The sequence below is a fragment of the Eumetopias jubatus genome, unplaced genomic scaffold (assembly GCF_037043125.1).
Source record: "Eumetopias jubatus isolate StellerSeaLion01/CBP00866 unplaced genomic scaffold, mEumJub1_p1.0 scaffold_3, whole genome shotgun sequence".
Lineage (NCBI taxonomy): Eukaryota > Metazoa > Chordata > Mammalia > Carnivora > Otariidae > Eumetopias > Eumetopias jubatus.
This window is the reverse complement of record NW_028274809.1, coordinates 6,337,840-6,355,408: the sequence shown is the minus strand read 5'-3', so window position 1 is coordinate 6,355,408 and position 17,569 is coordinate 6,337,840. Positions and strand designations below refer to the sequence as shown.

The following is a 17,569-nucleotide window of genomic DNA, read 5'->3' as shown; positions in this document are numbered from 1 at the left end:
CCTAATTATTCACATTCCCCCCTCCTCGGCCTGTCGACGGCCTCAGCTAAGCCCCGCCCCTCCTTAGCCCTGCCCCCCTAATTATTCCCACCCCGCCCCGGTCTAGCAGCCTCCTTGGCTAAACCCCGCCCCCTCCGGCCTCGGCATTTTGCCCCCACACCCCCAAACCCCCCCAATTCGTCCACAGCCCGGGCCTCTGGGCCGCCCCCGATCGGCCACGCCCCCTCCACGCTTGCCCCGCCCCCGCCCGGTCGGCCTCTGGGAGGCGGGCACTTGGTTCCCTCTCCGCGTCCCCCTTTCTCTCCCGCCCCCTGTCTCCCAAGTGGCCTCGGCTCAGGCTCCGCCCTGACCCCAGGCTCCACCCCCGCGGAGACCACCCCTGTCCTCCCGCCCTGGTCCCCGCCTCGCGCGCCCCGCCCCTCGCGCCCCGCCCCCGCCCCCGCGGCCCCGCCCCGGCGCGGGGACCACCCTCCGCCCCGGGAGGCGCGGGCCGAGCGCTCGGGGCACTCTCGGCTGTCCTGGCCGCTCGCCGCTGCCGCGCGGAGATTCGCGCGGAGATTCCCGCGGAGCCGCGCGCGCCCCCGGCCGGGCCGAGCTCCCAGACCGCGAGGAGAGCCGCAGGAGCCCGCGGGGACGCAATGCGAGCCAGGTAGGCAGGCGGCAGTCCGGCGGTCCCCTGCGGGCCGCTCCCGCCCAGTGGCCGGCCTCGCTCCCACGGCGCCTGCCGGGGCTTGGCGGGCTCGCACCCTCGTGGGCGCCGATCGTTCCCCCGCCGCCTGAGTTCGGGGCTCCGGGTGCCCGGGCACGGCTGGCGCCGGGCTCGGGAAGCCTCGCGCCCCTCGCCGCCGCCCGGGCGCCTGGGTCACCTAGGCGCAGGCGGGCGGGCCGGGGTTCCCGGCGCCGAGCCTCTGTCGGAGCCCCCGCGTGCGCCCGTGGAGCCCCCTCCTCCGGCCCTGGAGCCTCCCGGGCAGGCCCTGCGGGGTGGCCCGGCGCGGCGACCGCACGCGTCCCCGGGGCGCCCCCTTGCGCGGTTCTGGGGAGGGGAGGGGGGCGCGCGGTCCCGGGTTAAACTTGTTGGTGACAATGCAGATTTCAACTTAGGAGATGCCTGGTTTTAGGATGGTAATGCAAATCCCGGGTTCTGGCTGGGCCGTCCAGTGAGCGAGCAGCCGCGAGCTGACAGCGCGGGCTGCCGGCGGGTGGGGACGGCTGGAAGAGAGGCACGTTGTTCTCTAAGTGATGTTTCCCGGGAAGCCCGCTCCGCGCTGCGGATTGGTGGTGCCCGGGAGTGCGGGCGGCTCCTGGCCCCGGGCCGCTCCTGCAGCCGGGGAACCAGGCCGGCGCTGGCCGTTCCCCCGGGTGCGGGGAGGTGCGAGAGCGGCGGGCCCTCTACGGGCGGAGAGGCTTACGCAGCCTCACCATCAGTGAGATTTCGAAGGGGGACGCCGGGCTGGGCTGGATTTTATTCGTGCTTTTTCTTGGCAAGTTAGTGCTGCGGATTCGTACTGTATCCTTCATCAGTAATAAGTTCGTGTAACTTTTGTTTAGTCACAAAAGCAGTATATGCTTTGGGTAGAAAACGTGGTAATAAAGACAAATATAAACAGTAAGACAGAAGCCATCCGTGATCCCACTGTTCCTACCGGCCTTTAATATTTGCATTCTTGGGGTCACAGGCTCACCGATTTGATGAGTAAGTTACAACCGGAGCTTCTCTTCCCTAAATCAAAGTAATCCTTTATGCAACTCTCCCCTCCCCACCCTTCCAAGCGTGGTGGTCTCTGAACACCTAAGTTCAGCTTTATTGGCCTGGCTGCCTTCTCAGCTGGCTACCAGTTCCCTTTCTGTGGGCCTGAGGTGGAGAGAGAAGGAAGCAGTCAGCCTAGAACGTTGGGTAAGACTGCATTGGCCTGGTGCCTCTCCACCTTCCCCTGTGGTTTTGGTTCCTTGCCTTGTAAAAATGAAGGTAATGATTCTCAATGTGCTTCTCAGGCCACCATAAAAATTAATGGGTGGTTTGTGACGCGTTTTGACATCCTTGGGTGGACAGCGACTGTACTTTAAGGGGCTAGGGAGCATTTTACTCTTCCACGTTGTTGTCATCATCCAGTTAAACAGTCTACCTTCCCACCTGGCCATCCTGACCAGGAAACAGACTCCAGGAATGTCCGGTGGAGCCTGGAGAACGTTCCTGGTTCCCGGCTCTGTGCATTCTGCCCAACAAAGGGGGGTGGGCGTGGGTGGGGGCTTGGAAGGAGACCACACTCGCCCATGGGCCTCTCCCTTCTGCTTTCTGCATATGGGTGGACTTGGAGAGGGTAAGGGACAGGTCCCCCGTTGCCCAGGCCCGACGCTTGTCCATCTGTGGAATGCCAAGGCCATGCTGATCCAAGAGGGAACAGTTAGTTCTGGGAGGACTCGGAAAGTGAACAAACCTGGCTTCCTAGGGATTTGTCTTATGGCTCACTTGTTTACTAAATGAACAATGAGCAGCTCAGATCTGCGGTGCCCCAGAAGCTTCTGTGAGCTTTAATTTTTTCCTGTTGTTCCAGGACTCAGGCACCGCACTCTGTGGCCCTTTCCAACAATGAATAGGGACTCACACCATTTGTTAATGTCAGGTATGCAAAGCCCGAGTAGGGAGAGGAGCACACAGGTTGCCTTTTGTTCTCCTGGCATAGAAACCATGCTGGAAGAGCCTCTCCATAGCGGGTCTGTGGGGCTTCAGTCTGTCATTTGATAGTTTTCATTATTTTATTGTTGGATCCCACCGGCACTTTGATCTGCCCGAGGTCTAGTGGCTGATTCCAGCCCAGACACTGGGGGATTTCCAGAAGCACCCAGAAAGGGGGCTGGACAAGTTGCTGTTAAGTGTCCTTAACTGGGCTCTCTGCCAGTTAGTATTATGCTCTTAATTTTCTTGGTGGAGGGAGGAAGAGGGAGTCTTCCTGGATTTTCTCCCTTGCTGTTGTTTGCTAACTTGATTGCTGGTTACCCAGCAGCCTGGACGCGCTTTCCTGTGGCTGCTGGAACGGACTTTTTCTTATTCTAATGGTTTCTCTTCTGTTTGTGAGGTAACGCTAATGTGAATGGGGTTTACGCCCCTGGGTCCTGGGAGGCCACTCCCTCCCCCATTTAAATCTTCGGATCCCAGCCAGTTACTTGTGGGAGGAGGCCACCTGGCTTCCCTCAGCTTCTTAGGGGAGTCCTTGGCCCTAACAAGGTGAAGAGCCATGGAGCTCGACCCTTGCTGACCTCCTCCCTGGCTCCCTGTTTCGGGTATCAGCCTTGTTTTGACTGAGTAGAAGCTGCTGTTTTAGCAAGTGGGGCCTTGGGCCAGCCATGTGGGTTTTCCTTAGCTTTGTTATTTTTCAAGTTCAGCACCTGAATTTGGACCGTGGTGTGATTTCCCCTCTGAGAATTCGAGGCAGGCCCCTGGGATATTTCTGAAGGACGTGGAGCTGGGCACTAGGACTTCTTTGTCCTGAGGTCGCTGTCTGATGAGCTGGAACCGGGAAGGGTCACCAAACCCAAACAGCTACGGAGACTTCACCCAGAGTGCTCTGCCCAGCTTTGCTCCTGGCCTGGAGCGGAGCCCGGGGCCACCCAGTGTCGACCCGCAGCTCCCCATGCAGCGCAGGGCCGCCTGCCTTCCCAGCTGTTGGCACAACAGAAGCCCCACATTCCGCCATCACCCTCTGGAGGAGTGACAGAAAAATAATTCACCGAGTCCCCAAACACCCAGGGAACAATCCTGCTACTTATGCAGGATGTCTCAGGAAGCCTGAGCCTGCTTTTCAGTGGGCCCTGGGGGCATCCGCGTGTTATGTAACAGCACCTGATGCCATCTGGCGAGCATCTTAAGGGAAAGGTTGTCAGTATTCAGCCTTCCGAAGGCCAGAGCACACAGAAGGTATTTTAGAAATCCAGGGGTGGGTGGTATGTTTCAAGGACGGAAGGGTGAATCCCACAGAGTGCATCAGCGCCCCCCCCACCCCCATCCGCCAGGTGGACTAGTGCCTGCCCAGACCGAACTGTCAGTAAGCCAATAGGATGTCAGGAAGGAGAGCGGTGTACTGAGTTCACCTAACTTAAGTTGAGATTTGAGGTGTTTTAGGGGTAGAAAAAGGTATCATTTGCTGAGGGCTTACGAAGCACCGGGACTGGCGTGCACACTTTAAGATCCTCACCCAAACCGTGCGGGGTTCCATCATACAGGAAAGCTATGAGGATTTAAGTAGTCCCCAGGCACAGTGGTCCCAAAGTGCTAGAGCCGGGAATTGAACCTGAAAGTGCCTGAGCCCAGCGCTCTTAATCACATCTCCCAGGGTGGTGAGATCAAAGAGGCTCCTGCATTCCGGTGGCATGAAGACAGGCGCGTGAAGCCTCCCCTACACAATTATAGAACTTGTACTCTGAAGGCGACAAAATCTTTAAAACCTGTAAAATGTTTGCAGCCTAAGGGGAAGGCAGCGGGTTGCACCTTTATTCCTGGGGGTCTGCTGTGTCCTCGCCCTGTCTGCAGGGTCCAGGTTGGTTTCTTTGGAAGACTGAGATGTTGCAGTTGGGGTAACTTGCACAGGAGCCCCCATGAAGTCTGTCCTTGTACCATGAAGTGAGGGTATTCGGGCAGACCGAGGTCACGAGAATAAGATAAAAATTATGGGAAGTCTCTCAACTAAGTGTAAGATAAGGATTCCACCTTCCACTTCACAATGAAATAAATGACACACTGAGGAGATTATTCTTATCTGCTCATTAAAAGCTCGTCTCTGGAGAAACTCTCTGCCGGTTCCTGTTAGCCCAGCGCTTTTGAACAAATTGAAAAGAATACTTCCTGTGGAAGGATTTTTGTGGTTCCAGACTCCTGTGATTCACCCTCTCCTCTCTCCCTCTTCCCCCTTCCCCCAGGCTCTGGGACTGAGGGAAACCCTGCCCCATTTTTAGGAACATGGAAGCCTGCTCTAGTCCCCAGGCCTGAAGGGAATATAGGTGTCCTTTCCTGGATTCCCAGTGTAGGAGGCCCGTGTGCTGATAAACCTGCTCGGAGGAAAGGAACAAAGAACCTTCACTGTTGCACCCGCTGGTTTCGGTGGTGTGGTCTAAACACCCGCACTGTGGCCACTGGGAAGCTCCCAGGGCCGGCATTGTTGAACCACCCGTGTGAGCCATTGAGAGCCGGCTGCAGCTCGCCCTGAGCCCACCAGCTGGCCCCCTTTACAGAGCGGGCCACATGGTTAACTGGCTTCTGCGGGGAACCACGCCTGCCCGGCAGCTGGGTGGGGAGAGGGTTCGGATGTCATTGGGTGCTATGCTTTGGCCAGTTTCAAAACATACTGTATGTTGAAATCACCTGGGAGGTTTTTAAAACTTTGCCAGCCTGATCCCCAGGGGAATGCAGATCTCTGAGGGCAGGGCCCAGACCCCGGCAGTTTCTAAAACCTCCCCGTCGGAATCCCTATTCTCATATGTATCCAGGTTCCTCTACGCTGAGGTAGGGAGTCTTTCAGAAGGAAACTGGAGGAGTGGTGTAGGACTAGGGACGGCAGATCCTATATTTGAGGCTGGGAGTTGCAACTTTCCCTTGAGGAGCCAAGGAAGGTTTTTAGGGCCAGATTCTTGGAAAGGCAGGCAGAGGCCCAGATCTTTCCAGTTGCCAACTGGAGACCTTACTCCATTGACCCTTTCCTTCCATGGGTGGTGATCGACGTACTTGTTCTGCCTTGGTTGCTCTTGCTGGTCTAGAACGGAGAAAGGTCTTCATGGAAGAAGGGGTCAGGATGAAGCCAGGAGCTCTGTCCTTGGGAAGACCGCTCCTTGGGTGGGTTTGATGAGCTGATCTCTGGTGTTAAAGCAGAGAGCCAGAGTCCAGAGGAGCTTCCTGGGACCACCCAAGTGAAGACAGGAGAAACTCACTGGTTAAGGGCTTTGTCAGTCTGAACTTGGTTGCACACATAACTCTGATTATTTTTTCTCTATCACAATTAGCAGTAAAATTATTTTAAAATGTGAGAGCTCCTTGGGAGGCAGCAAGCACATGGGAAGGGGGGAGGGTCCTTAAACGTCTGAGCCAGCCTTGTTAGCAGGTCTGACACTAGCAAGAAGGAAGCCAGGCCCCTGGGGTGCAGAATTTAAGGAGGCATCCCTGGAGTTGTTCACCTGCGGGGTCTGCCTTACTGATACGAGGAGGGCCGAGAACCCTTTGAGAAGGCTGACTTGGGCCTCATTTCCTTACGGTTGAGCCCGTGAGCGTGCAAGAGCTCCCTGGAGACTCGAGCATGAACTGGGGGCCTGGGAGCATGCTTCTGGCTCACCTCATGAAGATGGGGCAGGAAGACCAAAGACGGAGTAGAGAAGCAGCTGGAGGAGGGAGAACAGGCAGGGTGTGTGTCCCTGAAGCTAGGCAGAAGGTGGGGGTGTAGAGGAAGGCAGTTGGGAGCCCAGTGCACACAGGACAGTTGTGGGGTTGATCAAAGAAGCAACAACGGGAAGACAGGAGGCCACTGGGTTTGGCTTGTTAGAACCGTGTGATTGTGGTAGTTGAAAGATTCTAGAAAAGGTAGAGAACATGGGAAAATATTAGTGGTAAAAGAAACGGGACTGTCATTTGATGGTGTTGAGACAGGAGGGACCCAGGGCTGGGTCAGACGGAGGGTCTGGGATGGGGGGGGGCAGCCCACAGTGGTGCAGGATGGGGAGTGCCCCCACGCCCTGTGAGGGAAGGAGATGGATGTGGGTGGTTGTCTTCAGGAAGAACAGATTAAAAGACTTCCCCAAATGCCTTTTCAGGCTGCTGTGGCTGGGGGAACTCCTTGGTCCCTAAGACCCAGTTCGTACTCTTTCTCAGGAAACCTTTCCTGAGTCCCCGAGGTCAGGAGCTGACCTGCTGCTTCCTGCATGTCCGCTGTCCTGCTAGGCTGGGTGCTGCTGGGCACCGGTTACATTTTACTGATGGCCACATCCTCAGTGCCAGACAGGACGTCCCATGGATGAGGGGATTGACAGGTGGAGACAGGGGCTGACCCAGGTGACCACTTCGGGTGGTGCCTTACCGTATAACCATTTGGAGGCAGCATTGATAGTCTCTTCTTAGACGTCTTAGTTCCAAATACACAATATGTGACAGAAGTAATTTCTGGCTTTTAAGAATTCTGGCCTGTGAATAGTAATCAGCTTACTCATAAATTCTGTCAAGTGGCACCCCCGTTGCTCTGACATTTAACATTTCATTCAGAGAGGCTCACCCCACCTCTGTTTACCCATTTTACGCCGCTGCCCACTTTGAAAGGATCCGAATTTTTAATAAGTTTTGGATAGAAAGAAGTAAATGGAATATCTGAAAAAATGCAGGTGCGTTCAAATATTTTTTATTACCCTGAGAATCGTCGCTTTGAGAAGTGGTGTCAGATGTGTGTATGTGTCCTTCGTGTGAATGGAAAATAAAAGCACTGGGTGGAAATTTCACTGAAAATAATTATTGGAGCTGATATAATACTTACAAATACTTCATGTAAAGTGCTGGGCCCGAGGCTTAAGACTAGAATCACTCAGTCGACGGTGGTGGGTAAACCAGGTCGTCGGCTCTGGTCTGGTCTTGCTGTTCCTCCCCGTGGCCCCTATCCCAATACCCCTCGCAGAAGTTGGGGTGTTTTTTTTCCCTTTGTGGTTTCGGAAATCAGTGTTCAAGATGTTCACAAGAGGAGAGCCCTATCCCTCAGGGTCCGCTCACCTTTGCAGGCCTTGTCAGAGGGTGCCGACGCTCGGGGATGTCACGGGAGACAAGACACTGGCTGCACATCAAAAATGAGCTCTTTAGAGTTTATGTAGTGCACGTAGTTGGCTTGCATTTTGTTAGAGCCACCTGTGATTTCGTGGCTGTTCATTTGGGGAAGAGCGTGCGTTCGTCTCAGAGACAGACGCTAGAACCTTCTCTGCTCCGTAATCCGTAATCCGGGCTGTGGCAGACACTGGCCCAGCCAGTCCCGGGGAGGGAGGGAAACGGCCCCCAGGAATTCCTTTTCTCCAGGCGGGAGCTTCGTTGGTTCCTTCACTTGGTATTTTATTTATACATATTTTAAGAGCGTGAGAAATTCAGTTTCAGGTAATTTGACGTTTAGATGCTCAGAATCTCTCAGATTCATGGTTACTATTTGAGGACATACGTGCACACACACTTGAAATACTCCTACCCACCTCTTCACATAGGAATTTTTCTGTGGCTTCATCCACTTATTGGGCTTTTCCTCGGTGTCAGGCACTGTGCCGGAGTCTTCTGTAAATGGCTCTTTCTTTTCAATCAGTCCATGATGAAACAGTCCGATTTGCACAACCAAAAGTCGTATGTGCTTCAAGGAAAATCCTTATTAAGAATTAAGTGGCTAGGGGCGCCTGGGTGGCTCAGTTGGTGAAGCATCTGCCTTCGGCTTGGGTCATGATTTCGGGGTCCTGGGATCGAGCCCCAAGTTGCACTGGGCTCTGCTCAGCAGGGAGTCAGCTTCTCCCTGCCTCTCTGCCTACTTGTGCTCTCTCTCTCTCAATCCCACACACCAGTCTGTGTTCAAATCTTGGGCTTCTGTATACTTCCAGTTTTGACATTGGACAACTTTTTGGACTCCTTCAAGACCTGGTTTTCTCATCTGTAACATGGTGGCGATAGTACTTACTTCTGGGCCCTGGGAGATGTCAACGTGGAGATGTGGATTTTACTGCATCATCCCCCTGCGTTGGGCTTTGGGCCCCATACCCATCCTGGGGAGTTTTTTGTGAGTCCTGTGTGCACTGCGGATTTTTTCTTAAAAATTGAGTAAATATTTTTTTGGTGATGTTTCACCATCTGCATCAAACAGGAGTGCAGGGCTTTGATATTTTTAGGTGTTCAGTCTGACCTTTGAAATGTGTGCGGGCGCAGACTAGTTGCATGATGTATGGGTGAATGTCTCAATAAGGATTAGCTTCCCCAATCCTTGCCCCATTCCTCAGATTTCTGGGAGCAGGAGGAAATGCAAGGGATAGAGTCAGCAAGTTGTGCCCCAGGCTCACACGTTGGACTGACTGTGTGGGGACCAGCAGCCAATTGCTCGAGGCCACCGAGCCTGGGTCTTCCAAGGCCTGACCGTGAGCAGGGGATGAGAAGTGTGTTGGGTTCAATACAAGTACTTTCTAGATAAACGAATTGTTTAGGGAATATTTTCTTGTGATTTTTCCTTCTTTTTTCTTAAAAAAAAGAAAAAGAGAAGGAAAACCTTTCCACTTGAGTTTTTTCTAATTACCCAAGTAATTATATGTTCATCTGGGAAATATTAGAAAATGCAAAAGGAGAAAAAAGTTGACATCGCTGGAACTTTGCCACTCATGAGAACCAGTCTGGTCTGAACTGGATGTTTTTCTCTGAGTTTCCAGTGTTGTCACATGTAAGTCTAGAAACTTCCAAACAAAGCAGGATCATAGAGTGGGGACTTGTTCTGTGCATAGCAATTCTTTTTATATGGATCTTTCGAATGAATGCTATGCTTTTTAAAAACTGCTTTTTATCTAAAATTGTTGTTGACATATTTTCACACCAATAAACACAGATTCAGATCCTCAGATGACTGTCAGATGGTACCCGGATGCACCCTATTTAACAAATCCTTATTCATAGACAGTTTCCAGTCACTTTGAAATTATAAAGAGCTCTGCAGTGAATATCTTGATGCATACATCTTTCAAAACATGGAAGTTTTTCCTTCGAATGAAATTTTTTTTTTGCTACTATTGTGCTTAAAATCTACAAAGAACTTCTAATTATATTAATAGCTGGATGAATGTGTAATCGCTACTCAGAAAAGCATCTCCAAAGGCAGTGACCTTGGGAAGAGTTTCTAGGACTATGGTATACAACTGGCTGAACTTTAAGACCAGGTTTAGAAATGCCTGTACCGCATTTGCGGGGATTCTTTCCTGACTGTCCAACTGCTCACGCTCTGCATTGTGAGCTTTTGGGGTGGGCTTGGGAAAGCACAGCTCAATTTTAGGATGTACACTTACACACCCAGTTTCTTTTCTTTTTTTAAAGATTTTATTTATTTGACACAGAGAGAGAGAGAGGGAGGGAGAAATAGCACAAGCAGGGGGAGTGGCAGAGGGGAAGGAGAAGCAGGCTCCCTCCCCACTGAGCTGGGAGCCAGGCATGGAGCTCCATCCCAGGACCCTGAGATCATGATCTGGGCCGAAGGCAGACGCTCAACCGACTGAGCCACCCAGGCATCCCTACTTACACACCAGTTTCAGAAACATCAACACATGGGGGAAGGTGTGTGTCTGAGAACACAGGAAGTGTTTCTGTCCGAGGTCCTCAGGGCCCCCTCCCTCCCAGAGGTGAATGGCTGATGATTTCCCTTAGGTCAGCTGCATGCACGGTCACTATGCGCCCCTGGGGTCACGTCCTTCTGGGTGTCAGGAGTGCTGTGTGAGGTGGCGTCTTGGATCCGCTCTGGCGAGGTGGACTGCAGTTGGATCTGGCGCAGGGCCTCACCCCAGACTTGGTTTACAACTTCCAGGTTCATTAAGAGGAGAAAGTGCTTAATCCCTTCCCCGGACAGGGAGGCCATCTTTTTGATTTCTAACTGCAGTCTGCTGTCACAGGACTTCTTCATTCTGGCAAGAGAGGAAAACTAAATTATGGGTTGAATATATTTTGGCCCGCCTCCTGAGTGTGGCTTTGCAGAGGGGCCTGGCTGCCGCCTCTGGTCTTGGCACCACCGTGTCCATGAGTCACTGCTCACCTATTTTGACATGAGGCAGCACTTTGGGGGCTGCTGGGAAGGCCAGAGGACTGCTCATTCACACTGGTGGTTTGTTTTGGGGGGTGGGGAGCCCCTAAATTGGGTCTGAGAGCTGAGCCTTTTGTAACTGTCTGGGACGCTGTCCCTGGCCCTCTTCCCCTCCTGATGAGCTGTTGGACTCACAAGCCTTCATTCCCTCACTTGCACTGAGCCTGCTGTGTTCCGGGTGGGTGATGGAGAAACCACTGGGGAAGGTCTCTGCCCGGGCAAGTGGCCACCAGTACCCAGGAGGAGAGGTCAGGGTTCACGAGGTGTACTGGGGGGTCAGGACACATGTCGTGCAGGATTGGGCAGGCACCTGCAGGGGTTTTGGGGGGGGGGACACTGGGTGGTTGAGTCAGTGCCAGGAACCAAACGAGGTGACAGCTTTCTGGAAGCACCTGTCAGGGGATGCGAGGGGCAGGTGGCTGGAGGGAACAGCCCTTCTGGGCTTCATTCAGCTTTGAACTTTCAGGCACTGGAAAAACTTGATTAAACGTGTAGTCATGACTTGAAAGGGACCAGGGAGGTGCCCTGACACCCCGCCCCTCATCCTGGACACCTCCTACTCCCTTCATCTCCCCTACCCCTCCCCCCCTGGGGGGCTTCTGTGACCCCACCCTGTGACCCACACGGCTGCCTCTCCCTCCCGACTTACTAGGAGAATCTCATAAGATCATCTGATTGAATGACCCCTCTGCACAGTGGTAAGGGTTACCTTTGTTAGCAAAATGACGCTGGAAACTAAGCCAGCCATCAGATGATTAGGAGAGCCGCAGCATTTTTATATTCCAGAAAGGAAAAGGTATTGAGAAAGAAGGGGAGGTTTTCCAGTGAAAGCAGCACGGGAGGGACCCCGAGAGATAGATTGGAACACCTCTCCGGGGTCGGCTGTCTCGAATTGTGCCCCCGGCCCATGGCCCTCAGAGCGGCACACAGGATGATCCCCGGCCTTCCTTGTCAGGTTCTGAAACCCACCAGGCTGGGCCGTCCTTCCCCTCCTCAGAGCCCCTTCTCGGGCCGCAGGAGCCTGAGCTGCTGGGAGGTGGCGGCTTTGCTGGCCATCCAGCGGATTTCTGTGTTTAACCCACATTGACCCGGCTAATCCTGGTTCTACTTGGGAAGGACCTTCCATGCCGCCTTTTGCCCCGGGAGGACAACCAACTGTCCTCAACGTGCTCGGAGTAAAACCATACATTTTTCAAGGTTAAAAGAACATATCTAAGAGCTGGAACATGATGTCATAAACACCACTTTTTTGTCATTAGTGGCATCGTCAAGAAATTGGCTGCTTGCTAAACTGGGAGCCTGATGATTTTTCTGGGAAGAAGCCGAGTTATTTCGATGAGCAGGAGCCCGGAGAAAATGGCAGGGACCCCCTCGGGGAGTGCGGTGTTGGAGGCCAGGAGTAACAGGTGAATGAGGCGTGCACGACAAAATGCCCATTTATGGCTTTGAGGAGGACTGTAAGTTAGGCACTACGGGGAAGACTTGAGCGAGTGTGACTTTGAATATGTCAGGTTGTTTGTGGTTGTCCTCTGCCTTCAGATTTTACCGCCGGGAATTGCAAATAGGCAGCTCTGCGGAGCCCGAAGACAGGCCTGGAAGGGAGTGCACAGAAATCATGGTTGTTTGGATGTGAAAATTGGCGGGTGGGGATTGGGGTGGTCATCACCTGTCCACCCCCAGCCCCCGCCATTTTCTTCAATGAAACAAAGTCTTGTTTACATTTAAAATATTTGGGGAGAGAAGAGGAGACCCGGAAGCAGTAGCTAATACCGTCTGCGCCGGGGCCTCTCGCCCAGTGGACCCTTGTGGAAACCCAGGGGGTAAGTGGCTTCGTTCCTGTCTTACCGGTGATGACACCGAAGCTAAGAGGCTCATGAATGTGTCCACGGACCCAGCGAGTATACGCAGTACCAGGGAGTAAAGACTATTACGCGGCGCTGATGCCTGGGTGTTAACTGACGGGAGGGATGTTTACCCAAACACTTGACCGTGAACCCGGGGCTTGCGCGTGCAGCAGTGGACTGTGCATACGTAGACCGTCGGCGCGGAAGGACGAAGATCACCGCGAATGACTCCACCCCAGACGTGTCGTCGAAGGGCATTTGCTCGCAAGCACTGCAGCGGGGTTGACTCAGTTTGACGAGCGTCTCGTTTCCCATCTTGCTTCCCACGTTGCGGGGCTTCTGTGTCCTTGACCCCCGTGTCTGGCTTTGAACTGTAAGGATCCTCAGACACTTCGGAAATAAACTCATTTTCGTAGACAGCAAATAGTCCTGGTGTCAAATTAATGCGAACGTCGCCTGTCTGGCAGAGAAAGTATAAACAGCCTCTTTAATTAGGTAAACATTATACTTGATAAAAAAGTATTAAAAAACTATGGAATGCCACTTTGCTAACAAATCACGTTTCTGTAGTTCCTCTCTTCTTTGGATTTTTTCTGGGCATCTTGCATAACGCAGATATGTGATGCTTATAATAGTAGTAATAGCTAATAGTGGTAGTTAAGACGCCACTGACATTTTGCTGTGTGCCATCCCATGGCTTTGTCCTTACAACCGGTGTGGGGAGGGACTCTTGCCATCCTTGTGGAACAGGGGGAAAACTAAGGCACCAGGACAGTAGGGGACTTGTCTGAGCTGTGTGCACAGAAGCCAGATTTGAGTCCAGGCTATCAACCACTACACTGCTCTGCCCCACATTGGGCGTCGGGTCTCCCCCAGGGCAGAGGAACCCTGGGGCGAATGAGCTGCTAACCAGAACCCGACCCGGGAGCAGTGTGGGGGGCAGTGCTGTGAGCAGGCAGGCAAGGTGAGGTCTCAGCTGAGATGAGAAGGGGCAGGTGATGGCCGCATGGGTGGTCTGGATGATTCCAGTCCACCAGCAGGAGCCAAGGCTTGAGGGATTGGGAGGGGGTGGACGACACCCTAATGCCGGGAGGGTGGGGAGCTGGGCAGGAGAGAGCGTCCGTTCTCTCTCTCTCCCCACTGCGCCCTCACACTTGGCAAGCACGCGTGACGTGGGGCTGTGTGATCATGTCCCCCTTGTTTCCATCCAAGCTGTCGTTTGTCAAGATGCACACTGCATCAGGCACTGTACGGTGCTCTTGTTTGAGATCATCTGGAATCACGGATCCTCACGACCCTGAGTGGTAGATGCTCAGAGATGAGTCTTTATACCTAAGAAGTTTGCCCTCAGATATCTCCCATTTTGTGGTGCCTTTCTGATTAGCCACTATATACTGAACTAAGAATTAGTACAAGATGAGAAGCCCCACTGGGCCTTCCCTCCCTCAGGCCCAGGGCCACCTGGTCCTTCATAACCGGGCCATGGCTGATGGAATGAATGGCAGGCTGTAGTTGCCCAGAAGGTCTGGAACTCAGGTTAGCTTTGTGGTAAAGGTGATGACCGATGGAAGGTTCCAGAATGTTTGAACCCAGAGGGTATAAACGGAAGGGGCAGCATCAGTAGAACCCTGGTGGGGATGCATGGTTACAGTTGTGTTTTCATAGTGGGGGCCCCCAGAAACGGTCATGTGATGACTACCTGGAGCCAGCAGGACCCTGAGCTTGCTCTTTCTGAGGAGTCCTTGGCTCCTATTTTAATATCCTCCTTTTTTTTTTAAGATTTTATTTATTTATTTGAGAGAGAGAGAATGAGAGATAGCACGAGAGGGAAGAGGGTCAGAGGGAGAAGCAGACTCCCTCCCGAGCAGGGAGCCCGATGCGGAACTCGATCCCGGGACTCCGGGATCATGACCCGAGCCGAAGGCAGTCGCTTAACCAACTGAGCCACCCAGGCGCCCTATTTTAATATCCTCCTTAACTGGGAGTTATTTTTTCAAGTATTTCATGTTTTTCCTTTTCTATTTTTCCCTCTTTCTTCCCCCTTATTTTCTGGTTAACTTCTGGTATGCCTGCACTGGGGCTCCATAAAGGCTTCAAGAATGCTTCCAGTGTTTTCGAGTATTCCTTGGATACTCGCACAGCAATTGCATTTTCTCCAGGGTAGGGAGTTTGATGTAGGCCGATTAAATTCAGCTCATCGGTGATGTTGTGTTTTGTGGTGGGTGCCATATGTTCTGGCTGTGGGACTATCGGATTTCGGGAGCTGGGCTCACGTTCCCTCACATGACTGCGGGGAACGTCCTTCTCTCCGGATTATCGCTAACCGTGTCTTCAGCATGATAATCAGATCTTTTTGTCACTTTACAGTTTTTTCAGTGTAAAAATCCTCTCTAGTGTGTGTTCAACGTTTCCGGTCCCGTTTTCTGATACTCCACTGTCCCCCTTTGTGGGTCGTCTTGCTTTAGATGGATTTCATGACGTGTGTAAGCGATTCTTTTCACTGGCTGAAAGCCCCCTTTCTGGGCTATTCTTCTTCAGTGTAATGATGCTACCATTGGTTTTGTCGCCACCTGATCTGAAGAGTTTGCTTCTCGGCCCTCTTGGTGAGCTCCTTCTCCTGGGTTTGGGGTTAGAACGGAGAGCATGCCCACTGGAGTCACCAGAGTTTCAAGAGTGTGTGTGGGGTTGGTTCTCATGGACTCTGTTCCCTGGGCCACGTGAGACTCCTGGCCAGGCTCCCGTCCTCCATCCCTCCTCTTCCCACGGCCCAGGTTTCACTGAGAAGTTTGACATGTGTGTTTTTGCGTCTGTTGTTACGCGGTTTTTGTTGCGTGGGGATATCTAATTAGGTGGGTTTTGCGGTCTTGTGTGCATATGGTTTTGATTGTGTATGTTTAATGCTTTCATCTGGGGATGACTGTGGGCTATGGTGAGGGTCTGGGTCCCCGCCCCCGCCCCAGTGCTCAAAGCCCCCCCTTCTCTGTACTGGGGATGTTGTGTGGTATGTGTACTGCTGGGTTTCTGTGGGACTCCACAGTCATGTCACGTCCCGTGTGTGCTGTGAGCGGAGTGGCTCTTTGACCCCGCCCCCCCTTGTTCTTGCCACCCATTCATTGATTGAGTTCTTCACGCACACCAGTGGCTTCAGCGTGCTGGACACGGTTCACCCGTGGCCTTTGCTCTTTCCCAAGTACTGAAAACACGATGTGGCCTGCAGACTTCTGAGGCCTTCCTGGCTTTGTAGAGTAAGCCTAAACTTTTCGGCGTGACATGCCTACAGGGACTGGCAGTCTCGCCTTTGAGCACTTTCACCTCCAGCCTGCTCTTCCCTGCATCCTCCAGGCCAGCCCCTGAGATTCCACCATGGTTCTGGAAGTGATGCGTGTTTGTACCGCTGATCCTCGTTTTTGCTGCCTCCTGCCCGGTGGGACTCTCCTCCCAAGGCAGGCCTTAAGGCTAAATATCCCCCCTTCCCCGTGGCATCTGTCCGTCTGTCTCTCTCACTCACACAGTGACCCTCAGCATCCTGATGTCTCAGTTCTGGCTGCTCTGGGCAGAACTCCACAGTTCCCCGCGCCCCCATCTGTCTGTCTGTCTGTCTGTCTGTCTGTCTCTCTCTCTCTCACACACACACACACACACACACACACACACACACACAGAGTGAGCCTCAGCGTCCTGGTGTCTCAGTTCCGGCTGCTCTAGGCAGAACCCTGTAGTCTCCAGCATCAGTACTGAGACCTGGCACAGGCAGCATCCTTACTTTTCTTGTGGCCATAGGGGAGGTCTTGGCGAATCTCTAAACCTCAGCAGGTTTAGAATATCACCTGTGAAGGTTAAAACTGATCGCACAGGTCCCTCCCCTAGAGAGTCAGTTGGCCTGGGGCTGGGGCCTCTGCATCTCTAAATTTAAGAGCGTCTTAAGGTGACACTGCCCAGGCAAAACAGAAAATCACCAGGTTAGAGTGACCATCCCCCCAACCCATTGGAATACGCATCTCGGTTATCATTCCCAAGATGATGTTTTTCTAAGCTTTTGGGGTACCTAAATCCGTTTTATAAGAATAACGAGTGCTTTTGTAACAATTCCAAGTATTACAGACACATAGAGGGTGAAACGTGAGTCTCTCTTCTCCCCCTGGAGCGGGCCGTCTCCCAGGGTCTAGACCACTTTCCTTGGTTAGGTGACCTTGACTGACCTTGGCTTCTCAGGCTGATTCCTTTCATCTGAGGTGGATTCTGCTGACCTGTACCGCTCAGGGTTCCGTGTCTGTGTGTTCCCAGGTGGCGTGCGGGTTGAGTTGTCTTTTTTGTTTATTAGCTTAGGGGGAGCAGGGTCACTTTTTGCCACATCAAATAGTTGGGAGTGGAGGGTTTTTTTTTTTAACTGCTTCAGACCTGTCTTGTGGGTACCAGGCTCGAATTGAAAACAGTGTGTGTGTGTGTGTGTGTGTGTGTGTGTGTGTGTGTGTGTTTGTTGCTGCAGGGCGCTGCCAGATACATATTTGTTCAGAAGCAACCTGAGCAAACACAGTAGGCTACGGTATATATGACCTCTCTCTCTCTCTTTTTTTTTAATATTTTATTTATTTATTTGAGAGAGAGCACAAGATGGGGGAGGGGCAGAGGGAGAAGTACAAGCAGACTCCCCGTTGAGCTGGGAGCCCCACCCGGGGTTCAATGCCAGGACCCTGAGATCATGACCTGAGCCAAAGGCAGATGCTTCTCTGATTGAGCCACCCGGGCACCCCTATGACCTCTCTCTCTTTTTAAAAATCTTAATGACTTATTTTTAATTGTAAACAACCACATAATACGAAATTTGCCATCTTGATGGTTTTTAAGTGCACAGTTCCGTAGTGTGAAGTGTATGTACCTTATTGTGCAACATCCCCCAACTTTCTTCGTCTTGCA

The 17,569-nt window shown here is 52.7% G+C and overlaps 1 protein-coding gene across 2 annotated transcripts in view; it reads left to right on the top strand.

Annotated features, from left to right (window-relative positions):
- The first annotated feature begins 490 nt into the window (after positions 1–490).
- SH3BP4 (SH3 domain binding protein 4) overlaps positions 491–17,569 on the top strand; it is an 84,436-nt gene continuing 67,357 nt past the window's right edge. For both annotated transcript variants that reach the window (XM_028105218.2, XM_028105217.2), the window contains exon 1: positions 491–649. The gene's annotated coding sequence lies outside the window, so the exon portion shown is untranslated. The remainder of the gene's footprint in view (positions 650–17,569) is intronic.